The 24,461-nt window shown below is 36.0% G+C and overlaps 1 pseudogene; it reads right to left on the reverse strand.

Annotated features, from left to right (window-relative positions):
- Window positions 1-20,887: 20,887 nt before the first annotated feature.
- On the reverse strand, window positions 20,888-22,919 carry LOC143590503 (pentatricopeptide repeat-containing protein At3g26540 pseudogene; annotated as a pseudogene).
- Window positions 22,920-24,461: the final 1,542 nt, after the last annotated feature.

Below are 24,461 nucleotides of genomic sequence, written 5' to 3' on the forward strand. Positions count from 1 at the left end.
GTGTTGGAAAGAAAAGATACTGCCTGGTAATCACAGATGATTACTCAAGATTTACTTGGGTTTACTTCATGGTTAGCAAGGATGAGACCCCAAAGCTGATCAAAACCTATGTGCTGAAAATGGAAAATCAACTTGAAAGGAAAGTGAAGGTCATTAGAAGTGATAATGGGATAGAATTCAATGATGGATTAATAGAAGAATTCTGCACTTCTAAGGGGATCTTTCAGAAATATAGTGCACCTAGAACTCCTGAGCAAAATGGTGTTACAGAAAGAAGAAATAGAACACTAATTGAAGCTGCAAGGACCATGATTGCTGATGCAAATCTGCAAGTCACTTTCTGGGCAAAAGCAATCAATACTTCCTGCTATGTGTAGAACAGGGTTTTACTAATCAAGGCTCAAAATAAGACTCCATATGAGGTTATCTTCAAAAGAAAACCTTATGTGAAGTTCTTAAAGCCTTTTGGATGTAGATGCTCGCTGTTGAATACAAAGGACTATCTTAACAAGTTCCAATCAAAATCATTGGAATGTTTCTTTGTTGGATACTCATCTCATTCAAAAGCTTACAGAGTCTATGTGAAGGAGCACATGGTAGTCATTGAGTCTTCAGACATTATATTCAATGAAAACCATTTCAATAATGTTTAAGGCCCAAATTGGCTCTTTGACTTAGAAAAAATGATTAAATCCTTCAAGATTTATAATGCAGACATGGATGACAGCATGTACAGAACAAGTTTTGAAGACAAAGGAAAATGATAGCAGCTTGATCTAGACAAACTATGGTCATCAGTTGCTCCTGAAACAAATGGATTTACCTTTGGAAGAAGTAATCAAGGAGCATATGAAATGGATGTTACTGGTCAAGAAGCAGCCATTGAAGTATCAAATGAAGGACCAAGTGATATGGAGAGTGAACCAGTTCCAAGTCAACAATAGGCTCAACCTGAAGTGACAAATCAATTTGAAGACAGATTCCAATCTTTGTTTGACTCTCTCCAAATTGGGTCAAATGAAGCATCGTCTTCTGAAATTGATCAAACTCAAGAAACTGCTGAAAATCAAGAAGGAATTGAAAGTGAAGCTGCTGAGATAAATATGACAAATCTTGAAACAGAAGTTTCAGCACAACAAGTTGTGCAGATTGCTTAAGTTGAGAGAAATCATCCTGCAGAGAACATAATTGGGAACTTGCATGAGAGAGTGACCAGAAGTTCCTTTGAAAGAGCAAACATTTGTCTTTATGCTGGCTTTCTATCCCAAGTTGAACCAAAGAACATTAATCAAGCTTTGAAAGACAACAGCTAGGTAGAAGCTATGCAGGAAGAGTTAGCTCAATTCAATGACTTACATGTCTAGGACTTGGTAGACAAACCCAGAGGCAAGTATGCAATTGGAACAAAATGGGTGTTCAGAAACAAGAAAGATGAAAGAGGCATTGTGATCAAGAACAAGGCAAGGTTGGTGGCTCTAGGATGCTTACAGGAAGGAGTGGATTTTGAAGAAGTGTTTGCTCCAGTTGCAAGACTATAAACCATCAGGATCTTTCTAGCATATGTAGCATCCATGAACATAAAAGTCTATCAACTGGATGTGAAATCTGCATTCTTGAATGGAAAGATTGATGAGGAGGTGTATGTGACTCAACCTCCTGTATTTGAAGATCCAATCCATCCTGACAAGGTGTACAAACTCAGCTAAGCTTTGTATGGACTACATCAAGCTCCTAGAGCTTGGTATGATGAGCTATCAAACCACCTGTTGTACAATGGTTTTTGCAGATGAGCTATTTGATAAAACTCTATTCTACAAAAGATGGAACAAGGATCTGCTGCTGGTGCAAGTCTATGTAGACGACATCATTTTTGGCTCTACTAATGAACAGATGTACAGAGAATTTGAGCAAGTAATGAAGTCTAAATACAAAATGAGTTCAATGGGAGAAATGAACTTCTTCCTTGGACTTCAAGTGCAGCAAAAAGTAGATAGGATTTTCATCAATCAATCAAAGTATGTACAAGAGGTTCTTAACAAGTTCAAGTTCCAGGATTTCAAGACAGTGTCTACACCAATGGACACACATGAGAAGATGGTACCTGATGAGAAGGGGGAGCCAGTGGACCAGTGTGAGTATAGGGCCAAGATAGGATCACTTATGTATCTAACAGCATCAAGGCCGGATATTATGTTTGTTGTGTGTGTCTGTGCAAGATTCCAAGCCAACCCCAAAGTCTCACACATGCTAGCAGTAAAAAATATTTTCAAATATCTCAAAGGAAAACTAGATTTGGGGATTTGGTATCCAAAGAACTCTTCTTTTGACTTGATGGCCTACACAGATAGTGACTACGATGGTTGCAACATGAGTAGAAAATCAACTTCAGGAGGTTGCCAGTTTCTAGGGAACAGGCTGGTGTCTTGGCAATGCAAAACGCAGACAACAGTGTCCATCTCAACTGCTGAGGCTGAATATATTGCTGCATCTGGCTGCTGTGCACAGGTTCTATGGATTCAGAAACAACTGCTGGATTATGGTCTGAATTTCTTACTTACTCCAATTTTAATTGATAATACTGCTGCCATGTTCATTGTTAAGAATCCAATTCAACATTCTAAGACTAAGCACATTGAATTAGACATCATTTTATTAGGGATTGTCATGAAAAAGGCTTAATAGAAATGAAACGGGTAGATACATTTGATAATCTGGCTAATTTATTCACCAAACCTTTAGATAAAACTAGGTTTCACTTTCTATTAAAATGTCTAGGTATGATAAATGCTGATGAAGTTTAATTGATTATGTGTGCTTATGTGAGGTGCTTATTGATTATTTATGTTTCTCACTATGAATGTGTGCATGATTCATTGCATTGCTTGACTGATTATTCTGATTGCAAGAATATTGTTTGTGACTGTCTCTGTCTAATTGTTTGTTATGAACTTAATTTTTGCTTATATCTGTGCATACATGATATATTTTTAAGGTCTAAGTATTTCGAGCATGAATCTGTGCTTGATAATGTGTTTGTTGCTCCTCGAGCATAGACAATGCTACTTGAAGACTTTCTAACTACTTCGAGCACATATAACATGTCTCAGCTGCTCGAGCATAGAAAAATGCTTTGGAAACCTTTCCAAGTATTTCGAGCATAATTCCATGTCTGATGGTATGTTTGTTGCTCTTCGAGCACAAGCAAACCACACTTGAGAACTTCCAAGTATTTCGAACATGATTCCATGTCTGATGATATGTTTGTTGCTCTTCGAGCACAAGCAAACCACACTTGCGAACTTTCAAGTAAATCGAGCACAAAGGAAATATTTTGCTATTCGAGCATGGACATGTCCTGGAAAGCTTTCTAAGTATTTCTAGCAGAAGTCTACTGCTCGAGCACAGTATCAATGTCATGAACTTTCATGAAGTCTCTCGAGCACAGACTCTGTAATGATAGATCTTAAGGTTGCTCGATAGACTTCCGAGCATCTCGATGGATTTCTGAGCATGCTTGACAGACTTATGAGCTTATCTGAATGATTTATGCTGTCTGAATGAATGTGTTTGATATTGTTGAAGTGTGTGCTTATCAAATGTGCTTAAATGACAACACTGTTTTCAGAATCATTGCTTAAAATAAACTTTCAAATGAAGTGGTTTTGAAACTGTAAAATGTTTTTGACTAAGGAACATTGTTTTTGGGTGATCTCATAAGATATATGATAAGATTAATTCAGTTATAAGCTTTATAGAAGCTTAAAGGTTTTTGGATAGAAATTGTATCCAACCTTATGGGAAATGATAGTATATTGTTTAAATTTCTAACCCATGGAATATAGGCTTAAAGGATCTCTGTTTAGTAAATTGACATTTTGCTTTGAGTATCTTTTCATGAGTGTAGTGACATACGTGATACAAATATAATGAAAATGTTAAGTCTGATGTGGTGACTCATTTGAAGACCAAGGTATGTTTCCTTGCATATCTCTCCGAATGATGGCAGAAAAGCAATTATCCAATCATACACGAGCCTGTTGGTGTTTTGGTCACACAAAAAATATATTTACAATGTATCTGAGCAGATATAAAAGTATGGCTACACAAAAGCTTATTAAAAAAAAAGGAAAATAAAGAAAAAGGAAAAATATAGAAAAAGAAAATTACTTCAAAATAGTATATCAAATAATAATATATATCATGACTTAAGGGGCACTAAGGGAACTACAGGGGTGGGGCATCCAAATAAGTCCTAAACACTCTGAATTTAAGGCATGTAAGTCCGGATGGCATGTAAGTCCAACGTTCAACCTTATAGTCTGATATCTATATATATATTCAAATAAACTGCTCAAAAAACAAATTTTGACCAAGGCATCAGGGGGTTGAAGTCAAATTGGAGTGATTGGAGAAAGCTGAATAAGCTTTGAGAAGAGATTAGGAACAACCTGAAGTCCAAAATGTAACCATTTTCACTTAAGCTTTAATTGAACTTTTAGTATATCACAAATGTTATGATAATCATGCTAAGTACTATTACCTAATGTCAACCTGACTTAAATCGCAATAAGGCTTACTATGAAATGGTGTGAAAGGTTTTAAACAATCTGATCCCATGTTGAGATCTTTCTATGAAAATATTTTTAAAGAAAAATTCGACTGAAATTTGATCTCTTATTTCACCTTAAACTAATTGTTTCGGTCAGCTCAAATGTTCCAAATGATTTATGCAAAATAGCAATTTGAGCAAAGGTTGTGTCTGAAAATGTCCAGACTGATTGGCATAGGATGTGTTGATTTCACAATCTGAACTGCGAAACATTAAGTGTCTCGAGCAAAGAAACTTTGCTTGTTTATGTGATTACACTGTTTCGAGTATGTTATTTGAACTGTGAGATTCATCTAAGTAATTTCGAGCATACATGTTACTTCATGCATCTTGCTTTCGAGCACCTGCTATGTCATAAAAATTGATGTTATATGTTTCGAGCATGATTGCATGTTAAGCACAAAGAACTGAATGATCGGAGACATTAAGTGTTTCGAGCAAGGTTGTGTGCTAGACGCTTTGGTCTGTGAGTTCGAACTTAGGAACTAGATGGACAAAATTGCTAAGTGATTCGAGCAAACTAGTGTACTAGACTCTTAAGTTTGAGTATTCGAGTACAGGCATAGGAAGAGTTACATCTGCTAAGGCTTTCGAGCATGTAGGTACTTCGAGCACATTGAGTTGTAGTAATCTAAGTCAATTTAGCAAAGGTTACAACACTACAAAGAGGAGTTGCATCTCGAGCATATGTTTTGTCATGATAGATTTCTAAGTAATGTCGAGCATGATGCATAGTCGAGTAAAGGTCAGAAATGAGTGTGTCTAAGTGTAACGCCCGCTAATTCCGGTTTCAAGAATTAAAGCTTGTAGAGTATGTATAATTCTCTGGATTTAATCAACGTTTCTCGGGATCCTTCTCGTCACCCCGGTACGTTATAATCACTTAACTTTCTCCCCAAGTTTCTACACACTTCATACTGGAGGGACTAGGGTGTAATATATTTTATATCATAATATATAAAAAACTTCAATTCAAGATCGGTTTTATGATTCCCCGTGTCTTTTACACCTTAATTGATCATATTAACGCGCTTATTGGCAGTTAAGGTCGAGTTTTGATGATAAGAGTTTGCTGACAGATTCGTATACGTTTATTGTAGGGTCTGTAACATGATTATAATCCATTGTTTTTTATCGATTCTTGATTCCATGATGTTCTACTTTGAGTGTAGTTTCCAGAAAGGTATAATACGTAATTTTTGGATGAGATTTGAATGGTTTTTATGAATTTATGAAATCGAGTGTCAAAGCTGATGCGGGATGACGGATTCTGGTCTATCTTCCCGACGTCATAACCTTTTTTCGACAGGTCCAAATTGGTTGGTTCCCCTTCTGGAAGTTATTATTTTGAGTTAGGAACCAAACCCAATTGGAATCGTTTAATTTGGTTTCGGTAATGAATTTTATGAAAATAAAACCATTTTGTTGCTCACTGAAATAGCTGCACGTACCTTGCTGTGTTGGAGGAATTTTTATAATTTTTGTGTCCAATAGAAAAATATAATAAAAATATTTTTATAAACCTAAGACATTTATTAAAGTCTGGTAAAAATTTAATAATTTATTTCAAAGGTTATCCTATGTAATTAAATGCATCTTCGCATGCTAAAATCTACATGTTTTACTCGTTATTGATCGATAAATTCGTTTTAGGCTTAACCGGTGGATGTTCAATTGTGTTCTTTTCGGGGCTGTTTGAAGTGAGTTTTTGTACCGCAATCTTCCTAGGTATGTCCCGTATATCATACTTAAAGATCATGTTCATAGGTGTTCGTTAAGTTGATCAACTAGTTGTAGTTTGATTGTTATGTTCGGTTGTCTAGAATTGTAGTTTGGCGCGTTTAACGCGAGGGTTGAAGTGATTAACGACCAATTCAGCTCGGGGACACTTGGTTTGATGTACGGGCTGTTCAAAATTCATTTTTATAAGTTATGGGGCTGAATTGGTTGTCGGTTACTCCAACGGGTCGGTACAACGCGCAATTGTGTTTATTGAATAGTTGGTGCGTTGTACTTGCGGGTTACCGACCCATTTGACTCGTGTGGCGTCGTATGGACTTGTTGGTTGTGATTTTATCATATCCACACGGGGCTGAGTTGGATGTTAACGGCCTAAACGACTCCTAAACGCGCGTGTTAGTGTCACCTAGTGCTCCCGGGGGCAAATTGGGAATTCTTTATTCCCGGGAGTACCTAAAGGTCTTTTTGGTGAATGTGAGACCTCGGGGGCTGTTGTGATTAAGTTTGATGAGGTCGAGGATTTAGGTAACTCGAACCATGTTAGAATGTCTCGTAGGATAAACGAGTCATCTTGATGTCATTAGTATTGATTGAATGTAAACCGACAGGTGTTTGAGTTTTGGGATTTCTTAGGGATTCTCTAGCTCGTGGTGAATCCGCGTCTTGTGTCAGGTGAGTTCTTGATGCCCCGTTTAACTCTTTTTAAGTTTTGGGCTAGCATCACACCTAAACGATTTTTCTTGATGAAATGTTTTAAACTATTTTGCATAGGCTTGCTAGTATTGGTAGGCCTTGGAATGTTATAGAATGTGTGTATGTATATATATATATTTTAGAATGGCCAATATTTGGCGAATGTTGTAGTCGTCTCGACTACTGAATGTTGCGTATACCTACTTTGTGTTTGCATGCGCTGAATGTTACGTGTTTGGGTTGTACGTTTTCTCAGCCCTGAATGTTATTATTGAATGTGTGTGTATATATATATAGGAATGTACGTATAGAGATGTTCATACGTAAGGATGATTATTTATTGAATGTGATGACCTAACTGATGTAATTCCGTTTACAGTTTTAAAACTGTTGGAATGATTATTAAGACTTTTGTTACTTATTTAAAACTTGAACTCACTCAGCTTAAGCTGACTTTGTGTGCATGTTAGTGTGAGGTTCAGGTTAAGAAGAGGATGCCTTATCGCTTGGACGTGCACGAAGCTACTTGGACGGTGAAGGGCATACGGGATTTGAAGATTTTATTATTAAACATTTATTTTTAAAATTTTTTTTATTAAAGATAATTATGTTGGTTTTGGGCAAAATTCCCGGGTTTTGGGAACTTATTTTGTTATTTACGTTTTCCGCCGAATTATACTCTGTGATGCTTATTTTAATGAAAAGAATTGTTTTTAAGTTTAATTATTTTTACGAGTGTTTTGAATGATTACCAACTGTGGGGTTCCCGGGGTTCGGGGCCTTACACTAAGTGAATTTTACTAAGTTTGTCGAGTACAGTTCATATCGAGCATGATCCTATACTCGAGTAGGTTTAGTGACTTCAATTTACATTTTGGCTAAGACATCGAGCACAAGTGTATTCGAGAAACCTATCTCGAGTATACTGGTTCTCGAGCATCTTAAATGAGCACAAGTACGTCGAGCAAGACTTGTACTATGTAAAGTACAGTGGGAGCCAGCTGTTATTTTGGCTATATGCTCGAGCAAGGGAGGTACTTTAAATTTGAAATTAAATGACAACTGTCTGCAATAGACAACAAAAACAGTACTATACTACTCAAACGTTAGGTATAAAAGGAGGACTTAGAAACTTTTTCACATATTTCTTTTTCCCTCTCTTAAACCTAATTACAAACATCTCTTGCTCGTGCATCCCCTGCTTACTTGAATACTCAATTCCTGCTCGAATATACTTGAAAACAGCCATTAGCTCTGTTTCGACTTCGGTAAGATATCGTTACTCGATTATCGTCTCGCCGATTTCGAAATTAGGGTTTCTGATTGAATTTCGTACTAATTGTTTACTTGCTTTTTTTGCAGGTATGCATATTACTACGGAACAGGTTACTGAAGACGCTACTATTCTCTAACTAACTTCGCAAATTGTTTCTGCAACTTTGTATATTGACTATTGTCTTATTTTGCAGAACTGATGGCCTTAAAATTCAAAAAACGGCACAATATGTGTGCCCAGTTGGAGCTGGACGATGACAACAGGGAATTGGAACTTATGATAAACTTCCTAAACAACTCCAACCTGAGGGTTGCCCTGACTGAGAGTCCTACAATCTACAGGAACCATATTTCAGATTTTTGGGCCTCGGTGACATACGTGGATGAGGTTAACGGGAAGAGGATTGAGGCCTCTGTCCGAAACCACGATATTGAAATTACAGAAGTGTAGATAAGAGCAACACTGAACCTGAATGATAATTTTGAAGTTCAACCTTCATACTCTGTCCCAAGACTTACAAGAGTATTTCAAGAAACCATGGGCTACAAGGGAGGTGTTAAAGAAGGACAATTTCAAAAAGGCAGTTTTCCATTGTTCTACAGATTCCTAATTCATCATGTCATCTGGTCCTTATCTCCTAGGAGAGGGACTTGGACCTTATTAAGCAAGGAACTTGCCACTCTCACGGTAGCCATTCTCTATCAGCAACCATTTAATGTGTCAAGACTCATCTTCAATGGTTTGGTATCAATGTTGAGAAAGCTGTGAATCAGAGGTTCCTGATGTATCCAAGGTTCCTGCAGATTCTGATATATAGGTCATTTCCGGACTTTCAACATACAGGTGAGTGTTGAAATTACAAGATCCAAACATATGTTAACGAATGAAAGATGCCCACAGCAAATTCATTGACAATGATGATTGGGATATTCTCCCATGGCTGCTTGTTCCAGATTTAGGTGCTATTGACGTACCACGTACTCCTGGTAATAGTGATGATGAGGATAATGAAGGTGTAAATGATGACAATGATGGTGATGATGATCAAGGTGATGGAGGTGATGGTGCTAGTAATGAGCCTGCAAATGAACAAATTTCTCATAAGGAAGAAGTGGTAGAGCAATTTGGTGGCAATGCTGAGGTGAATGACCCTGTGTTTGAACCTATTGGAAATGAGATATCTGTATTTACTGGTGCAGGATCTGATATTCAAACTACAAATCAAGAGGGATATCAAGGACCAGAGGTTGAGGTGACTGATCCCGTTGATAAATTGGTTTAGGGTCCTAGCAACATGGCTACTGAGCATATAGATGATGATGAATTCATAGCCACTGTCATATCAAATGTTGCTGACACCATACAGAAAATTACTCCACCAGATTCACCAACTCCTGAAGAATACCATGATGACACTGACTCTATTGACCTTGATGGTGCTGATGATAACATCCCTTCTTCCCCAGCTACTACTGAACCTGCATTATCTGACACTAAGCAACCTCATGATATACACATTCCTTCACCACATCCATCCCCAATACATGAACCAATTATTTCCTCACCACCTGTTTCTCCACCGGCCCAAACTACAACCCCACCAACCTCACCTCCACAACAATCACTACCCACTGTCACCACTTAACCTTCCCAACCCATTCCTACATAACCTAAACCATATAGAATACCCTCCCCAAAAACCTCTTCATCTGAACCACTATCTGAACCAGCTTTTAAACCAACTCAAGAAACACCACCATCCAGCCCAAACATGTATGATCTTATCAATGAGAACATGAGCCTGGAATTTGAGAACATACTGTTAAAGGAGAAAAATGCAGTCCTCGAAATCATAAACAAGGCTCTTGAGACTGCCCTGCAACAGGCGTTATTGAAGATTCAAACCCTGGAGCACTCTGAGGTTGAGAAGACCTCAGATGCACCAAAACAAGGGGAGAATATTGAAGATGCAGGAGGCTTGAAAGTAATTGAAGATTTATATGCCAGTTCTGATAAGGAAATTACAGAAGCTGGACCCTCGAATGCTCTAAACATGATTAATCAAGAGTATGAGGAAGATGCTGAAGAAAAGGGGGAGTCTAAGAATGAAGCAGAAGAGCCCCATGAGCAAATTGAAAGAAGAAAATTAAAGGGAAAAGCGGTGGCTCAGACTGAAGAAGACTTGCATCCTAAAGCCACTCCAAGGATAACTTCGGGAGATAAGATACTTCATAAAGAGGATATAGTTAACCCAGATGTTGCAGAAGTTCAATCAGTTCAAAAGTGATAGAATTGATAAATCAAGAAAAAGACAGAGTCTTGGTTGAAGAAGAGGATGATGAAATTGATCAAGAAGTGCTTGAGGCACTCATGGAGATGAGGAAGAAGGAGGCAGAAGAAGAGAGGTTAAGGAGAGAAGTTGATGAAGCAATTAAGGTAACTTTGAAGTCATTAAAAGCAACACAAATTGATAAGCAAACTCCAACAGCACAAAAAGATTATGAACAAGAGCCCACACAAACTGAACCTGCCCTGCAAATCCAGAAATTGAAACACATAGAGAACAAGAGCTCGGTTTGGGTCTAGTAAATCAAACAGAAGAAGAGGATGAAACGATTGAAATATCTGCAAGCTCAATGGTAAAGCTAGTAATAATGAAAGATCTTATAGATATCTTGAACAAACCAGAAGAGCATCATCCTAAAATTGTAGAAGCTGCTAAAAAGGCACAGAAAGATTTTATCAACCTAAGCAGAAATTTAGAACCGGTGGTTGAAGAGCCAGATGAAACTACTGAACCTGTCGTTCATGAAGTCACTGAAGAAAAGGAAGATACTCCTGTTAAAGAACCAACTGTTGAAGAGATATTTGATAAAGAACATGTAACACAAACAAATGAACCTGTAATCACAGAAACTGTTGGCGATGAAGTGCAAAAGACTTTGAACGAAGAACCAATTATCATTGAGCCAATAGAACCTGAATCTGAAGCTGAAAGGGGAGTAAAAAGGAAGGAGACATCTGAAGTTGAACCTCCCAAGGACAAACGACAAAAATCTGTGAAAGCAAAGGTGTATAAGAGAAGGGAGGGGAAGTTTACTCAATTTGGAAATGATGAAGATGCTCAACCAGTGGATGTTGAAGAGCAAATGATTGGAGCCCTTCACAATCTTGATGAACCGATTGAGCTTGACGATGAAGAAGAGAGAGGCTCAAAAGATGATGAAAGGGAGGATGAAGATAGAGCCTATTTGATAATCCCTAAGTATGACTTGAAATATCTTCAAAGGCTAACAAAAGAGTCTATTGCAAATGAGGCTGAAGGCTGGAGAAAAAGAAAATCAAAGCGGGAATTTTTGATGAAAGCAGGACACAAACCTGCCTTTCTGAACCTACAACCATTTGACACTATTGACAAACTCTACAAGAATGCTCTCGTAGACGACATAGCTAACTTTGTTGAAAAGGTGAACAAAAAGAAGAAGGTAAGTGATGATGCAAAATATGAGTCTGTCAAAGCTAAACATAAAGAGATCCAGTTCCTACAAGTACATGGTTTTGAATATGATTCCTTAACCAAGCTTTCTCTAGATGATTTGAAAAGAAAAGTGCAAATGATTAAAGACTCTCACAAAACTCAAAAGACCACTGCTGACCTTGAAAGAGAAAAGAAGTCAAAGTTGGAGATAGAGAAAGAGAAGGAAGAGTCTGCAAAGAAAGAAAAAGAGGTTAGGATGTGGTTTAAGGACCCTCAAAGAGTGGAGACTTTAAAGAAGATTGTAATGGAAAAAGGTATGACTGAGTAGGAGTTTGACAGAATGCCTCATGATCAACTCCTGGACATCTACAAAAGAGAGCAGAGAATGTATCTTGAGATTCAAAGGAAATTGGAGGAAGACAAAAGAAAAATGGATGAGGTGGTTAGAGCAGAAATGATGAGTGATTTGCACAAAAGGGGTGCCAAAATGGGAAGACTTATAGTACAATCTGATGATACAATAAAGAGATGGTTTGAAGAATCCGATCTTGAAGAGGCTAAAAGGAAGAAACAAGTTAGCACAAGCAGAACCCCAATGTCAGAGATTGTAAGGCCTAATCCACCAAGAAACTTAAATTTGCCTACAAATCTCTACTATGACAAAAGATCCAAAACCTTGAGGGTGATCACTGAGGACGGGGAAGAGACTCTGATTATCTTCAGGGATTATCAGAAGAGCAATTGAAGAAGATGGCTACATTGGACTTGTATGATAATCAAAACAGAACCAAAAGTCCGGACAACAAAGAAATGACCTCTCCAGGTTCATTAAAGAACAATCAGAAAGGAGATTCCCATTTCTGAAGCAGAAAAAAAGAGAGACACACAGCCAGGCTGAGAGGGAGAGAAGAAACAAAAGAATTAATGAAGTGCATACCTTAGAACTCTCCCTCTTTGAAACCAAGAAAAGAAAAACTCAAGCTAGCAGCTCACATGGGAAAAGAAAGACTTTAAGGGAGTGCTTAGCAATGAGGCAAGAGATGCTGGAGCCCAATTCCATTGTACAAAAAAATGGAAGAATTGCTTATATCTCTTACAACAAACATAATGACTTAGTATCCTTAATAAATGCGTCAGGAGGAACAATCGCAGTAGTAAGACATGATGAAGATCTCCAATTCATACATCCTCAAGATCTTCAAGACATTGTAGATGCAGAATTTCCTATTGATTCCTTTGATGCAGTGGAACTCGATAAGATAAAGCAAAAGGCTGCCTACGTCAAACTAAAGAAAGAAAGAGCACTGGACAGGAGCCAAAGGAGGAGATAGAAGGAGATGGAGCTTAGTGACTATTTATTTATCTTGTTCTATCTTTGTATTTTGTTTTTGTTTTTGTTTTTTGTTTTTTGTTTTTTTTTTGTTTTTTTTTTTTTTTTGACATGTAAAAATTTAATATGTAATGTCCAAGAGGCATAATTCCTTTTTATGTAATAAAATGACATGTTCTTAAATGGTTTATCTTTGATATCTGATACATGTGTAACTCTATGCAGGTGTGTTTTAGTGCATCTGAGCTTGTTCCAATCTAGGGAGAGATTGTTGGGTCGGATTTTTGATAAGGAAGATTGGAATCTTCTCAACCTCCTCAAGAAACGGCTAAGTATAGACTTCGAGCAAGCTTAGACTATCGAGCATGGTTTTACTACTTCGAGCAAGGTCTTCAGAACCATTTGTGGTTGATTCTTCTAAGTGTTAAGGCTTCGATCAAGCCACACTTCAACGAGCAAGAGTATTCTTCTATTGAGCATGGATTGCCAATCGAGCAAACAGCTTGATCATACAAGTTTTAACCAAGTGTTACAAGCATAGGATGTTCGAGCACATGGTGACAAGCATGGATGCAATAAGAAGATGTCATATGTTCAAAGCAAGGACTTCGAGCATGGTTCAGTTCCCCGAGCAAGATTTACATCCGAGCATGCTAAAGATGTTCAATAAGTCTTTAGACAAGACTGAACACATCAAGAAAAATGAGCTTGCTCGATGGACTAGTTCGAGCAAAGCATGGATTAGTCAAGAGGAATGAAGCTTGCTAGAGAAGAATATCTTCACTGAAGATATTCTAAGTAAAGTATGCTCGAAGACACTCATCGAGCATACCTAGTATAGTGAGTCTACTCGAGCAAGATACTAATCATGCTCGAAGATTCTTACACTTGTATTTGTTTTGTCTTTCATTATGTAATAAGTTGGGATTCTAGAAGGAATTTCAGAGTCTATAAATAGGATCCTACGTTTCCATTTAGGGCATGGATAACGAGACGGCTGTATACAAGAATACGAGAAATATTCCAAAGAATATTCTCCTTGTTTTCTGGTACCGCCGCCGCCGTCACGAAACCCTAGACATTCCATTTACTGTTTCATTGAATGATGCATTTATTACAGTAAATCTTTGTCTTTGTATTTGCTTGCACTGAATATTTATTGTCGTTTCGTTTGTTATTATATCACACATTCGTTCCCATGCATTGGATATCCTGATTCCGCCGGGATATTCAATAGGCCTTTGTGTTATTGAGTCTGTGTGTTCTTGTCAACCTTTCTAAGGTATCACCTGACTCAAGGTCCTAACAATAAAAAACAATATGAATAAGCAACATAAACAATATAAACTAACTTCAAATAGCTTAAAAAGTTTAAAGTTAGAATATTCACATAGGAAAATGTTTAATAGAAGTCATATTTTGCATTAGTTTTTACATAATATTACCAAAACATAAAACCAAAAAACATCTTCTTCAACGTTAGACTATATCCACTTCATAATCTGTAAAAAAACAAACAAATACACTAAATATGTTAAAAACACAATAGACACTTAGATTATGTAAATAGTTATCAAACTTAAGCTAAGTGATTTAACACTTCATGAGTAATGATCTAACAAACCTAATAGCTCTTCCTAACAACACAAGTTGTATTACAAATTTATAAACAAAAATATAAACTGTATTACAAATTTCAAAAACAAAAGTTTTGTAATATTATTAAATTTATAACAATATACAAAAAATAACTTATTAATAACAAAAAAAAACTATTTATTAAGAATATATTAAATTAATATGTTACCTTAATCTTCATCATCAAACACAACATTATCAGAATAGTAAAAGCATAAATACACTTAGATTATGTAAATACTTTTCAAACTTGAACCAAGTGATTTAACACTTCCTTAATAATGATCTAACAAACCTAATAGCTCTTCCTAACAACAAACCGTATTACAAAGTTCATAACAAAAACATAAACTATATTACAAATTTCAAAAACAAAACTGTTGTAATATTATAAAACTTACAATAATATACATAAAATAACTGATTAATAATAAAAAACTATTTATTAAGAATATATTACCTTAACATGTTACGGTAATCTACATCATCAGACACCACATTATCATAATAGTAAAAGCATAATAGAAACATAGATTATGTAAAATACTTATCAAACTTGAGCTAAGTGATTTAACACTTCATGTGTAACACCCCGGCTAAAGCAGAAACGCTCGAGTGTGACGTACAGATTGCTCAAAACACATGTGACACTATTAAATGACAATACTATCATTAATTAATTTGTAAGTCAGATACACAAGTTTGAAACAAGAAGTACAAGGAAAATAGATACAACTAAGCAGTTTGATAATTGGTTTAAATAACCTAAGTCTAGTATCTTCTCTGTGTGTCATCTTCTACTAACGGTACCTGTAGCACATATATATATATATATATAATACGGTCAACTAATTGAATAGTTGGTGAGATCACACAAGTTTTATATAAGTACATAAAAATCATGCAATTCCATGAAACTAATTATAACTACTTCGCATGCAATGCCCTTTCTAGTCGGTAACAACCAACGTACTCGGATCGGGAGTCCATTTTCCACTCGAAACAATGGTCCTAAGTTCAAAGGGGGCGTATGATCATACTTATTGAGTCAACCACTTGAAATTGAAATCAACACACGTAAGCAGATAAGCAAGTAAACACACAAGTCCATGATATGAATCGCAGTTTTGTAAAAGACTCGATAAACCATTAAATAGATAAGATATATATGTTACCCCCAAAAGAAATAAAAGCGTTAAAAGGAGGGTGTGAGAAACTCACCTCGAAATCAAAGATAAAACTTCAAATATAAACCGAAAGTGCGTTAAAGAACCCGAAATGATTGAACTTCATGAACTATAAATAAAATAATACGTATATTTAACGACTAATTAACGGAATTATAAACGTTAAACAATTTGACTAAGCATTATGTGAATGCGTTTTATTAGCATTTTATGGCATTCATATAATAATAATATATTTAAGTTTTTATCGAAATTTTAATAATGTTTATTATTTAATATTATAACTTATTACTAATACGAAAGTTACGATAAATACAAGACACGGATTTTAAATGGGAAAATTTTAACTTAAATTATGTTAACGAAGAATAATTATAATATTGACGTTTATATTATTTAAATATTATTTCAACTAATATGAGAATTTCAGCGTTAATGGAGCGTCAGTTGTGACGGTTAAACTTTGTACGAAATCAATATCGTTAGTGTATTATAAAGATTAACAAGGTGGAATTCATAGTTAACGAATTAAAGTTTACGATTTAAAAGTTAACGAATTTAAATTAACGGAACTAACATTAACGGGTTTAAGGTTAACGAACTAATAAATTTAAATAACGGAAGCATAAATTAGTTTTTATGTGGGAGTTGGGTTTTAGTTGAAAATGATGAATTAAAATTTATAAAAATTTTATATAGGTTAAGGATAATTATACTTTATTTATTTTGATTTTTAAATAATTTAATTGATTTATTATAATAATTAGGATAATTAAAGAAACAAAACCAAAAAAAAATGAGGCAGACCCGGTTTGAACCCGACTATGTCGTCCCACACTCACATGAAAAACCATCTATGCCAGCAGCTTATTTGGTTAGAAAATTAGAAACAATATTATATAAACAAGATATTAAGTTCATCTTAAATCTACTAAATCCTATATAGCTAATCTGATGATTCGTTCATTGATTGATGAAATTGAGCTGGGGGTTTTGTTAATCATAGAATAAAGATTATAGTGCATGTAAAATTTACCTGCTAATGTTTTAGATTGACGGTGGACGAGTTTGCCGGAAAAACGAACTTTGGAGATTGATTCTGAGATAAAGAGAGTATTTTATGTTATTTTGATGATAGGGACAAGTTTAGATGAGTGTTCGAGTCCATTTTATAGTGTCAATTGATCCGTTGGACGTTTAATTCCCGTTATTGCGTTTTAATAAAATCCGGCCTTTAGAGGTAGATTAAATCGGCATTATAAGTTGTTATTGTATATTATTAGTGATGATTAAGGTTAGCCATTAACGGAGAAAAGGGTTTTATCATTAAATTGGTTAAAAACGCATTTTTGCAGGTCTTTAATGGTCGCCGGAAAGCCGACCTGTCGCCGGATTCTCGCCGCGAAAACGATGGTCAGGAGAGAGGGGGGGGGGGAGGAGAATTTTATATATTATTATTATATTTTAAACTAAATTACACTTTAACCCCCTTCTAGTTTCAATCTAGTTTAACAATAGAATTAAAATGTAATTTCCAAATCAAACCTTGAACTTTCCAATGTTATACAAACTTGTTACAAGTTAATATATCCTTATTATTTTCGTATTATACCCGATAGTTTGGAAATCGTTTAACTTTAATAAACTTTAAGCCTCGGCATTTCGTTATTTGAAGAAAATTAAAGAATGATAATTGTAACTCATCGTGATCTTTATATAAATATTATTACTAACAATTGAATGCAAAATCAAAATCTAGAAACACAAATTTATGTAAATATTGTTTACACACAAGATATAACTTAAAACAAATTAATTTTTTAGCTCCGCCAACAATAAACGTGTTAGTTTATTGTTGTCGGTATGACGGTCTCTAACCCAGGTAAAGGATGAGAGTTCATATAAAAGAAAAGTTTTTGAAAAATCCTTCAACTTGGTTGCTAGCTTGAGGCCTCCTACAACCTTAGGCCGTCACTGGACAGTTATATCTTTATATGCACAATAACTTGATTTGTACTCCCTTCTTAATTGAATTAGTTTATTTTTAATATTTTAAATTAGATATTTTAATTCAAACCGTAAGTTCTAAATTAAATTTTTATATTATATTTTATTTAGTTTTTAAAAGTTATTAAATGATTATATTTTATTTAGCTTATCTATAGCTATATAATTTTATCATATGTGAAAGATTCGAAAAAAAGTAAATGTAATCAGGGTTTAAAAGTAAAAAAAAAAAGAGTTATAAATGCAATTCTTTGATTGAAAAGGTTTATTCCATCACTCCTGTAACTTTTGAAACTGACCCACTAAAATATTGAATGCTTATGTAACTTTTGAAACTGACCCACTAAAACGTGAATCAAAATTTAGTTTAATTATCTTTGCTTTTATTCGATGCGACCTAATCTGACCCAAACTGAACCGAAATAAATTATTATATAGTGGATAGAAAACGATCCTTAAAAATTTCCAACCCCATGAAAAAATTTTCTAGGTCCGCCCCTTATTAAAGCTCACCGAACAATGGGAACAAGGACAACACCACCGGTAGTTATGACAATTATATAACTACCAACCATAAAGCCCCTATACTAGAATTATTTCCAGTCTGATTTTGAACCGAATTACGCACTTCGAATTCACATAAAAGAAATTCTGGTATTTTTAGAAAGTTTTGGTCTTATCCGATTATTGATTTCGCAATCCATGGTATACTTCAGTTTGAAAACCAATTGTTAGTGATTCAAGAAGATATTCAGTCACCTATAAAATCTAAAAACACCATAGGGGCGCTTGCCACGTAACAAAACTCACATAATTAAATAGTACCAACTAAAGAATCCAAATGTTGTGCATCTCATAATTACATAATGCAACAGCATCTACATGTGCCGAATTCACACAATTTGAATCCAAATTAAAATTACTATATTGACTATAATAATAATAATCACAGTTCTTAATATCATGTTTGTAAAGATCACGCTTCTCAATAATAACACACTTTAGCTAGGCGTACATAAACTTACTATCACTCAACACAGGTAACAAAATTAGCCACTATGTATACAACAGAAACATTATCAAGTTTATTATTCAAATCTTCAAATATAAGCTTTAATGTATACCTTATTTTTTAAAAACTCTATTGTCATCTAGTACACACTTATTTCCAAATTTCCTGTACAACCCAAAGCCAAATCACAAATTTTTCATATGAAAGAGTCTGTCACTGTGGCGGCAGTGGCTGCTGCTTCATAGCCGCCGCCCACGTCATCAGATAAGCTGCTTCAATGAAAAAATTAATAAAATATTATTATGTCTTGTCTACTTATGTCTGTTTCATTAGTTAGAGTTGCCTGATTATGGATGTAGGTCCCAACCATACAAGTTTTTGTGCCCATGGTACTTGTAGCAATACATGGTAGCACTGAGCGCGATATCAATAAATCGTAGAAACGTCTTGTATATAATAATTTGCATCATAATACATATTTCAAAACGATGTGTATATACTAATAGGCTAAAGCTGCATGCACTTTCTTAAGGGTAAAATTGGCATTTAGCTATCATTCGTCACGTTAATTATCTTTTTCTAAAATGTTGTGTTTTGATCCCACTCCACGCTTCCGATGGACCCACGCTCTCAACGGTAATATTACTGTTTTATAACCGTTTAAAAATATTTCTTATTGTAACTTTGAAATTACATTTTTCTTATTTGAATAATTACTTGGAAAATAGTTTTAAGGATAGGAAAGAAAGGATGTGCATTTCCATGGTTTAGGGATGTGATGGAAAAATTGTCAATGTTATGTTACATTTAAAGCATAATAATTCTTCTATTATGAGAAAAATAAATCACATACATTAAGCTAAGCCTTTTGTTTGACGGAATGGAATGTGATATAATGATGAGCTCAAAATCAACTTGTCCAATTTAGTGACATAATTTTCTACAAAATCTAAGAACTAGTATTGTATTTGTATACACTCATATCTGTAATAAAATTTCATCGAGATAGAAATAGAACAGGTACCTGTGTCTTATTTTATTGTGGGCTCAGTAGTTTTTTTTTTCAAATTGGCCCGAGGCAGAATTGGATTGGTCTCATGGAACTTGATGTTAACTTTTTTCTAGCAAAAAATGAAAGGAAAACAAAATAAAGAATTTAATCCATCTTGATACTAACATGCCACGGTACGAAAGATCATTGTCAAAATTCTCATATGAAACGCAAACAGGCTAGAGAGATTATGATCAAATTGACCATTGTTTAAATAATTGCCATCGAAAGCAAAGAAAATTTGATTAGAATAGTTATAACACACATCTTCATAAAATGTAATCCTGACACATATAGCACAATGAGCTTTCTAATTATCAAAAATAAACAACCATTAAATTACACAGATACATGAATGGTTTAAGCAAAACAGCCAACAGAAATTAGAGATTATGGGAATAGGCTTGTAAATAAACCGAATGAACACAAACAGGGCATGTTCGTGTTCGTTCGTTTAACTTTAACAGAACAAATGATCAAACACGAACAACTAAACAAACGGGGTTTTCTTGTTCGTGTTCGTTCGTTTAGAGGATAAACGAAAGGTTCACAAATGTAAACGAACATAAATGAACGAGCCAAAACTAGTAAGAATTAATGTGAAGAACAATGTGTTTGGTCTAAAAAGTTATTAAAACTATACTAAGCTGTAATGAGCCAAAAAAAATCTTGAATGAACGTTTATGAACATCAATGAATGAACTAGGCGTGTTCATGTTCATTCGTTTAACTAAATGAACACAAAAATTTGTTCATGTCCATTCATTTATTATATAAACGAACTTCCTACCGGTTCATTTGCAGGCCTAGAGATCAAAGACACCAGAGGAGGAACAAACCTGAGATCAAAGAAGATATAGGAGTGTTCATCTATGATCCATGAGTTCAAATCTAAATGGGACTTATGGATTCAACTTGTTAAGCCGATCAGCCACCCATTTCCCAAGCCTCTTATGTCTATAACGACGACATGCATCGGAAACCCTAATCAACATCGATGCGGTCGGGTCAAAAGGCATATTCTTAACAAAATTCTCAAGTTCACCAACATACCCATATCTAGCATATAATACTATCATCAACTCATAATGCTCCAAACACGGTATAACACAATGTATTTAACCATTACATCAAAATACTCCCGACCCAACTCAACCCGACCCTCAGAGACACAAGCCAACAAGACCCCTTGAAATGTGGTATAATCCGGTTTCAACCCTTCACTTTTCAACATCTCAAAAAGATCAATCGCCACATCACCCTTTAAGTTATGACAGCATCCCAATATCATAGAGTTATAAAGAACCACATCATGCGGAGTGGTTTCTTTAAAAACCCTGAGCGCGTACACGATACGCCGGCATTTGGAGTAACAATCAACCAATGCTCCTTTCATGACAACGTCTATTTCATAACCATTTCTAACCAAAAACGCGTGAATTTGTTTACTTACGTCAAGTGCAAAGATATTTGCACACGCGGCTAATATTGTCGCAAGTGTGTGCTTATGTGGCAGGGCCTCTTCTAGCATTTTTCTAATAACCATCATTACTTCTTCACTTCTTTTGTGACAAGCGTGACTCGTTAATATCGAATTCCAAGAAACAACGTTTCGTTCGTGACTCATTTGATAAAACCATGCTCACTTCTCAAGTCTCCACATTTTCCATACATGTTAAGAAGACCACTACCGACAGATAAATTATCGTTAAAACGATGTCTGTATACATAACCATGAACTTGTTTTCCCAAATTAACATCTAAAAGACCAGCACATATGGTCAAAGTTAACCCGACTGTAACATGGTCAATGCAGATATTTGCTTTGGAAACAAGATGGATCATTTCCAAACCGTCTATGTATTCTTTATTATTTGTGTAGCCCGCCAGCATGGCGTTATATGACACAATGTTTCTTTCAGGCATTTTGTCAAACAGTTCCCATGCCTCTTTGGTTCTTCCATTTGTTGCATATGCGGTCACAATTGAAGTCCAGTTGATCAAATCCTTAGCATTCGGTTGATTAAACACACTACGCGCACTTTGTAAATCACCACATTTCGCATACATATCAATCAGAGACCCCGAAACCACCAAAGTGTCCACAAGATTCATCTTAATAGCAAAACCGTGAATTTGCATCCCCTCATTAAAGGCGGAAATCCTTGTACAGGCACAAAGGGTATTCGACACCGTAAAGGTCAACGGCATAACCACATTCCGCCTAACCATTTCAAAAAACAAAGCGATCGCCTCCGCCTCTTGGCCCATGTCATAGCACCTCCTAATAATCACATTCCAGGAAACCTCATTCGGGTGAGGAATCTCATCAAACATCCTCCTGGCATCGTTCAAAAGCCCGCCTTTCCCATAAACATCCACCAGCGAGCTCGCGATGATCACATTGGTGCAATAGCCGTACTTTATAAGCACCCCATGTACAGCCATTGCAAAAACAGGGCCACAGCATTTCAAGACACAAGCAAAGCTAACCTCATTCCAGAAAAAGCCATCTCTCTTCATCCCCAAAAAGGCCGCCAGCGCTTGTTGGGAAGAGCCGTTAAGCGCGTAAGCGGAGATCAAAGCGTTCCAAGAGCCGCCGTCTCGGTGGGGCATTTCGTCGAACAGGCCGCGTGCGTCGTCCAAAGAGGCGCATTTGCCGTAGCACTCGATGGCCCGGTTGAGGAGGAAGAGTGGTGGGGTCGGGTCGAAGGTGATGAGGTGAGACTCGAGCTTGCGGGTTTCGACGAGGGGGCGTCTGGCGGCACAGAGTTGGAATAAGGAGGCGTACAAGGAGGTGTGGACGGGAAACGGGGAATCGAATAAGGTGGAGACAGCTTTGGAGAGGCTGTTGAGATTAAGGATTTTGGTGGTTACGCTTTTCACATTGGCTCCCATGGGAGGGTGGGTTTTAACTTTTGTTGGGTAATGGGTTTTTCATCATATCATATCCCGGTGGAGGAGGCTCAATCTCGGTTTAGATTTTAGAAAGAAAACAGGGTGGCTTCACTTGAGGGTTGAAACCCCTACACTCTCTTGATAAACCTCCAACTTAGTTAAAACCCTCTAACTTAACACACACATGATAAACCTTATTTATAAATAAAGTCATAATTGTTCTTCAAATTTATATAAATAAATAGTTATAATATAACTTAAAATTGAATAAGAGGTTTCATTTGTTGGTTAAGATTTCATGAACCACCATGGTTCCTTCCAACAAAATGAAAATATCGAAAATCAAATAAAATTGAGTTGTGAGGGGTGTTGAGATAGATGGTTGAAGTACTTCGGGAACCACCCCGTATTTGTGTACTTCACCCAACTATTCAACTAAAACACAATACGGAAAACTGAGTTTAGCCACGTATCACCGTGAATTCGGTTATAAATTAAGGATGCGATCGTCATGTGACCACGATTGATACAATGAGGGTAGTAGATTGGTGAACGTTTGGTGTGATACGCTTTAGCCTAACAAGTTTCACACTCACACCTCACCCTCCAGGAAGGCAACCAGGTCTCACGACTGATTGAGATTTATGCGCATTGCACTTCCTTAGGCTCGCAAGCCTTGGTGTCAAGGGACCGATGTACAGGTGTGTCCCCCTTACAGTTACTATGTATCCGTTACACGAATCATCCTCAAAGGAGAGGGGAAGTAAAAGGTGGGAATTCTTAAGGAATTTCCCGATTTAAAAATCGTCCTAAAATTTTGAAAAATGATTTTTGAGGCATAGCCTCGGAATAAGTGTGTGCTTTCGTGCACAGTTGTATATGATAAACAATTTAAATAAATTAAGCTATGTACAAAAATTTTAAACAAGCAGGGTGCACGTATAGGAACACGTATAGGGACCCTAAGCATGCTACAAGGCCGTTACGTATAACCACCTATCTTATAGCCTTCGTCTCTGATACCTATCTATCACACCCCAACCTAAGGAGGAATATGTCAGGGCACGACATAATTGTATCATAGCTCAAAAGATACTAAATACACATGTAAATATCTAAATTATTTATTTAATATATTAAGTACGCAAAGCACAAACATTGTCTCAAAAGAAATAAACATTACTGTAAGTGCAAGGATTTGGTGTCCGCAGCTGTTCGAATAGGATAGGGGTAGTTGAGTCTTTGTAATTAATGTATAAAGGCTCATTCGCTAAGCATGTTTAGCGAATGAGGCCTCATTCGTTAAAACTATGCTATTCGTTAATGTAAGATTCGTTTAGGTATACCCATTCGCTAAGTTATACTAACGAATAAGTCTTTCCATAGCCCATTCGCTAAACACCCTTAGCGAATGGGTATACCTTAACGAATCTTACATTAACAAATAGCCTAGTCTTAACGAATGAGGCCTCATTCGCTAAACATGCTTAGCGAATGAGCCTTTATACATTAAGTGTAAAGACTAAACTACCCCTATCCTAT

Source organism: Bidens hawaiensis, unplaced genomic scaffold (assembly GCF_021521415.1).
Source record: "Bidens hawaiensis isolate Kalapana, Puna unplaced genomic scaffold, B.hawaiensis_p1.1 tig00038619_1, whole genome shotgun sequence".
Classification (NCBI taxonomy): domain Eukaryota; kingdom Viridiplantae; phylum Streptophyta; class Magnoliopsida; order Asterales; family Asteraceae; genus Bidens; species Bidens hawaiensis.